The following is a 7,077-nucleotide window of genomic DNA, read 5'->3' as shown; positions in this document are numbered from 1 at the left end:
TTTCATTGTTTTTCATAGAATCAATGCTTTGTTGTAAACAAAGTATATATAAAAATACTATACAAATATGAGATATCATTATTATTTTTATTGTTATTTAATATTATATAGTGTATTTTATATGTGTCTTGGTATATATACATATGTGTGTATATGTGTGTGTGTGTGTGTGTGTGTGTGTGTGTGTGTGTGTGTGTGTGTGTGTGTAGTCACACATAGCCAAATAGTTCTGGCTCTCATTGATTGGCCAATAATAAATCCCAGCCCAGGCCTCTGTTGGACATTGTTGGAGTTTTGATGGCTCACAGAGTGAGTGTGAGGATCTTCCCCTCCCAGATTGATTTTTTTTTTAATGGGTCAAAAGGGCCATTTTTGGCCTCATTTATTACCTAACCTTAATTACTGAATGGGTATTACCTCAGACAAATTGAGACCTTAAAAAGGTAAAGGACTCTCATTGCATCTGAAGTCATCTCCAATCATCCCAATCTATATCTTGCCACTGGACCCAAATGGCTCTGGAAGAGAGAGTAAGTCTGTGTGACTTTGTCCAGCCCTGACTCAATTAAATCCAATTCACTTGAAAGTCAAGGAATGAATCATCTTCCTGATGTCATTGGTCCTGCTTAAGAATGAAGAACAAACACCAACACACACACATATGCATTGTTGTGAGGGACAAATACATATGTATTGTTATGATGGACACATATACTGTATATGTACATATATATAATATAAATATATATTATTATATTAATTAATTACTAATAATTAATATTTATAAATATATATATATAGAAAGAGAGATCTTTTTTCAATATGTTTTCATTTGTAATTCCAGGCATTTTATTTGATATATTTTAAAAAAAAATTTTCTGATAAAAGGTGTAGACAATCAAAAAAGACCCATCACAAAAAAAAAGTTTTAAAAATTCTGATCAAGTCCAAGAAGAAATTGAAACCATTTAACCTTGGTAGATGCTAATTTCACTTACCCTTGTGGAAAAGCCTGGCTTTTCTGCTATAAAGCGACAGAATATTAGAGCAGAAACATATATTAGAGAAGACCTTGTTCAAACCTTTCATTTTACAAATGGGAGAACTGAGGCCTAGACAGAATAAGTTATTTCCCTGAGATCACACAGTTAGTAGCAGAAGCAAGATAATAATGATTTTAGCTCTGTGGTCTGTGTACCATATCATGCTACTTCATTGATGTTTCTTAATAGAAGTCATTTATTCGTTTGTGTGTTCGTTCATTTCATTCATTCATTCTTTTAATCTAACATAAAGAAAATATGACCTTTAAAGACATAAATTTAATTCTTAGACAATAACTATATTTGCAAGTGAAATATGATTGCCATTTCAACAATAGCATATTCTTTTCTCAACTCTCAGGTGCTGGACCACAGAATTGTTTTGTTCTCCAGCTTTTTGTCTTGTCAGCCATAAAAAATCAAAGTCCACAGTGAATTACACATTCTATCCCTTAAATTATAATGCAAATTAAGATCTGAAAGAAAACTTCATGCTCATCTAGTTCAATCTCTTTATTTTTAGATAGGGAGATGAGATCAATAATTCCTCAAGTTCACTTAGGAGTCAAATGGGGGAACTAAAAATCAAACCCAGGTCCTGTGTTCCTGAATCTAGGATTTTTTTCTACTGCACCACACAACTGCTCCTTTTTGTGACCTCTCTTAATGTCATCTTCTTACCTGGAAACCTCCAAATATTGAATTAGAAGTTATTCACAAAGCTGCAATGTTTTAATAACCAAAATGACTTCTCACAGAGATAAATAAAAATGAATATTGGTGCCAAGATGAGGGACTTGGTAATTAGAAAGCAATGGGAGAAGGACATGATGATTATTGCCAATAAAAACAACTGTTTTAAAAGTCCCTTCAAGGCATCAAATCTCTTTGGAAACACAAGTTCCAGGCTTATTCTTAATTATTCATTATTTGGATGATATGCAGCCTACCATTTACTTCACTGGGCATAGAGCTTTTATACATGGGTAATTTAGTAATCCTAAATCCTATCTTCCTAGGATGCCCTTTTATGAGCCTTTTGTATAACTTTCCAAAAAATTTGTTAGAAAAGGAAATAGTGGTAAAAGCAAAAGGACATATTATTGTCCCTAGGTTTCATACCTCTATCTAAATGGAAGTCTAAATTATATGCTTAATAACCCAAAGAAGGTTGCATCTTAAGCCTTAAAGAATAAAACTATTCCTTCCTTTTCTAATTGAAAATGCAGATGTTAATGACCAGACTAATTTCTTTGAAACAAATCCAATGCCAGAAGCTGTTAATTAGGCCCATCCTCTGAGCTTGCAGAAGGTCTTTTTCTGAGTCCTATTTTCTATTACACCAAATAGTGCCTTCCTCTTCCAAAAAAATCAAAAAACCAAACTTACTTTATTTTGTAGATGCACAGATTAGCATGGTAGATAGGGAGCTGACCTTGAATTCAGTTAAGAGATGGGTTCAAGTCCTATTTCTGATATACTAACTGTATAATTCTGGATAACCTTCATAATTTGTGAATGCCCAGGCAACTGCCTAGGCCTATACATTACATTTGAAATTCTCTGTGTCAATAAAATCACAGGTACAACCTAAAATGAATAAATAGATCTAGAGGGAGATATATGTATATATATATATATATATGTGTGTATATATATATATATATATATTTATATACACATGCTAGCATATATATATATATATACACACATTATTGTTGAGTTATTTCAATCATGTCTGAATCTTTGTGATCACATTTGGGGTTTTCTTAGCAAAGATACTGGAATAGTTTTCCATTTATTTCTCTATCTCACTTTACAGATGAGGAACTGAGGCAAACGGGGGTAACTGACTTGCCCAGAGTCACATAGTTTGGGTATATGAATCCAACTTTCCTTACTTCAGGTCTAGCATTCTATCCAAGGCAACCACTACACACACACATGCATGAATGCATGCATTTTATATATGTATATTATAATATGTGAATATATCATATATAAATTATTTATATGCACATGTGCATGAATATGTATACACATGCACAAGAGATTTATACATGCATATATTTATATATGCATATGTGATTATTTATACACATATTTGTATATTAATATACACACATAAAAAAGGGTCCTTCATTTTTATGACAACTAGACATCCTAGTGCCTAATACAGTGCATAGCACTTAGTAAGTACTTAATGTTTATCTGCTGGTTAGTTAGAATGAGTCTTTATATAATATTATGTTCAGCAGTTTAATGAGTTGTGTTTCATAGCCTACTGAGTTCCTAGAAATAGGTGTTAGCTTCACTTTTCTTTCTATACATCTTGTTCTAGCGACTACTAAAAATCATAGTTCTCAATTTCTAGGACATTCTATACTCCCAACCTGGGAATCCAGGAAAGCTTGCATATTCTTAATTTTATGCTTCATATATTTTCAAAAATATAACTTCTATAAGTATGGAAATGCACAGAGGGAGAATAACAGGTGATGGAACCAGTGCCAAGTAATAAATCAGAAAGCCATGATGTGGTCTTAGAAGAGTGAGGTGATGTGCTGTTTATAAAATGTAATCTTGCAGAGAAAAAAAAAAAAAAAGCTATCCCTGTAGCTTGAAGCACTGAAGAGTCTGGTACAACACATGGCCAGGCTTTCTGCAACAGACGGGTGAGTGGCTGGGTAGGAGCAGAAAATAGGTGACTCAGAAGGGCTACTCTTTTCCAAAAGTCCTCCGAATAAACAAGTTCAAGTTTAGTCTTGTTACAGATGAAGAGGAACAGAAAGGAGTGGGTTTTTTTTTTTAATAACGTGTTGAAATGTACTAGAAAACAGGGACTTCCTATCCTAATGTAAGAAGATTGCAAACATTTTTAGTACCTGACTTATAAAAACCCAAACTTACAGAGCTATACATTAGGAAAAGGATGAATGATATCTGTTGTTAAAATGGGGCCAATAAGGACAGGGAAGAACTGGTCCTTCACTTATAAACAAACAGTAGGACAGAATTGGAGTCCTGCCGAGCCTCCCTCACAAATAAACATTTGTATCTTGGGTCCTGGACTGTGAAAACAAGTCATTTCTTTATGAGATGGAATCAGAACACAGAACATGTTGTTCACCCTAAGAGAAAACCAAAAGTACCCTAAAAATGATATAGAGTTTTGGCCCAGTATAGTGATGTAATTCCCACACCACGTCATGCAAGTTTTATATACTAATACCTGGGACAAAACTAACACAGTAGAACTCTTTGGTAATCTCATTATTGGAAGATAGGATGAACGCTTGTGTTGCAAGATGTTAAAGATTAAGATTGTAATGTGCAAGGGATGTTCAGAGTGTAAGAGTTAATTTTGTACTAAAACTAAATCCATGAGTCTATCTTTGCCATCATTTCTTGTAATACCTAACTATCTATAAGGCTTTGATCAAATGACAGCTCCTCTGAGAGGCATATTGAGCTTCCATTTGTTAGTGCCTTGCCATTTTTGTTCAGTGGTTCGGTCATGTCCAACCTTTCATGACCCAGTGGAACACAATACACAATCACTGTCCATGGTATTTTCTTGGTAAAGATACTGGAATGGTTTGCAGTTTCTTCCTCCAATGTTAATGCTACCTCCATATTAATTTGTGTTTGCTTTGTGTGTATACATGTGGGTTTGTATGTATATGTATATATACACATTTATTTTGTATGTATATGTATATATACACATACACATATACACAGTATATATATGTCTGTGTATGTATATGTATATATACACATTTCAAAGAAAACCATGACTTCAGGGAAGTGATGCCATGACTTGTAACTATACAATTGTTTTCCCCAAAAGAATGCAAATTCCTTGAAGGGTAGGGTTGCTTTGTCTTTTTGATGAGAGTTAGGGAAGGGGAAACCCCTCTTGGGTCTTTTAATCTTTTTTCCCCCTATGTCTGCTTGTTTTAATTTCACTCAGACTATGGGAAAAACATAAGCCCTCTGGGAAGTTTACTAGTGAATTTGGTGTAAATATAGATGTAGGTTAATAATACTTTCTTAAGAAGGTACATGGATTTTAGAAGTTTTTATTTTTATTGTTTTTCTAGTAAATCCACTGCAAATCTGTTTGTACAAAATCTAGAAGGGGATCATAGGGATAAAGGAGCTTCTGCAGAGAAGAGAGTTCAATACTTCCCTAGGTTCTGGCTCTTACTCAGGCCAAGAGACATAGAACAACCATCATTATAATTGAATTAAAAAATTTTCTGCCAAAGAATCAACTATATTGCCTGCTAACATGAACTTTACAGTGGAACTCCAATCTGTGCCTCTATTCTTGTCTGAACTGGTCCAAAATTTGGGTTTTTATTCCAGAAATCCTTTTGAGGTAATGCTGCTAGACTTTTTTCTCCAAAGTCATCCTTAGCAGCTGAAACATTGGTGTGTAAGCTCAGTTGTCCTAAAAGTTCCTTTGATTTCTTTCTCTTGACTTTAAACAGTGGGGTTTCTGCATTAGAATTGAAAGATACATATTCAACATCTTAATCCCAGACAGAGATGGGGCAGAGGAGGATTGCTATTCTAGTTTGTTCAATAGTCTACCATCAATTTCATGGGAAGAAGCCTGAGGGTCTCTTGAACCTCATTATTTCTTCCCTGCCTGGATTTCTTGTTTAGTGACAGTTACATAGAGATTTTTGTAGCTTCATAGCATTCCCAATGTTACATACCTCTTGCAAATTCTGTTACAAACTGCTCCAGGAAAGAATTCTCATCAAATAGGTCTGTCTTCAATTGATCTTGGCTCAGTATGGCTCCATTCTCCTTGTAGTTTTGCATTTCTGCATCCTTCATCTAAGGCAAAGAAGCCAGCTCCTTTACCTACCATTGAAGTACCAGATTTATGCTCATCAGGTGACATATGAGATGCTAGAAAACTAGGAAAAGGATAGCCAAGGTACATTGGAAGTTCTAGTAGAACAGTAGATCAGAACTCTCACTCTGAATGAGCATCTTTAGTAAGTATTTAATGAACATTTGATCAATATATCTCAGTTCATCAAAAGCAAAATATTCGTTTATAAAATGTTTTTCCTCTACTACCTACTACAATTTTATTTCTTTTCTCCATTTTCCTCTGACAAACTTACTGCATTATTTTTGTAATTATTTTGTAATGTTTTTAAAAACACCTACCATACAATGTTTGTTAATTTTTTAGTCTCAATTGCCAATCACCATGTTTCCTTGTAGGAAATTCATATGGGTGCAGAAGAAATTAATCTATCATCAGATATGAATATTGATTAAAAATTAATAAATCAATCCCTAATTCAAGTTTTAAATTCAGGAGAGATAAAGATAGATGGATGGAAAGATAGATATAGATATATACAAACATATATTCTGATAAAAATTCTAGAAAGGGATATATACACATACTCTTTAATTAAAATTCTATAAAAAAGGCATACACACATATATTTATATATACATAAACTAATAAAATTCTGGAGATACTCATATACACATATGAACATGCATGCACACATATACATATTTTAAATCTTTAATCGAATCAGGTAAAAAGAGAAATGAAGAGGTAAAACTGCTGCCATTGGTTCAAAATTGGTAGATCCATATCCAAACCTCTTCCTACACAAAAGTTCACTACTGCTTTTTCCATATGAAAATTAGAAATATTTATGTTATTTGTTTAATTATCCTTTAGGAGAGTGAGAATACTAGATTTGGATTTGCTTATTATATATATATATATATATGTATATATATATATATATACATATATATATGTATATATCTATATCTATCTATCTATATATAGAGAGAGAGAGAGAGGACTCTGGGCAAGTAGTTTTACTATTCTGGGTCTTAATTCCCTCATCTATAAAAAAAATGGACAAGACATTTTCCTAGGTCTCTTCTCATTCTAAATCCTAAAACCTTCCCAGTTGTCTTGGAAAGAATCAAGGGAAAAGCTTAAGGTAATATGGACAGCCATCATCATCTTCAT

At 33.3% G+C, this 7,077-nt stretch overlaps 1 pseudogene; it reads right to left on the bottom strand.

Moving 5' to 3' along the window:
* Positions 1–5,347: 5,347 nt before the first annotated feature.
* On the bottom strand, positions 5,348–6,056 carry LOC141540657 (non-homologous end-joining factor 1 pseudogene; annotated as a pseudogene).
* Positions 6,057–7,077: the final 1,021 nt, after the last annotated feature.

This window comes from Sminthopsis crassicaudata, chromosome 4, assembly GCF_048593235.1.
Source record: "Sminthopsis crassicaudata isolate SCR6 chromosome 4, ASM4859323v1, whole genome shotgun sequence".
Classification (NCBI taxonomy): domain Eukaryota; kingdom Metazoa; phylum Chordata; class Mammalia; order Dasyuromorphia; family Dasyuridae; genus Sminthopsis; species Sminthopsis crassicaudata.
Note: the sequence above shows the minus strand (reverse complement) of the source record. Positions and strands in the feature narration are given on the sequence as shown.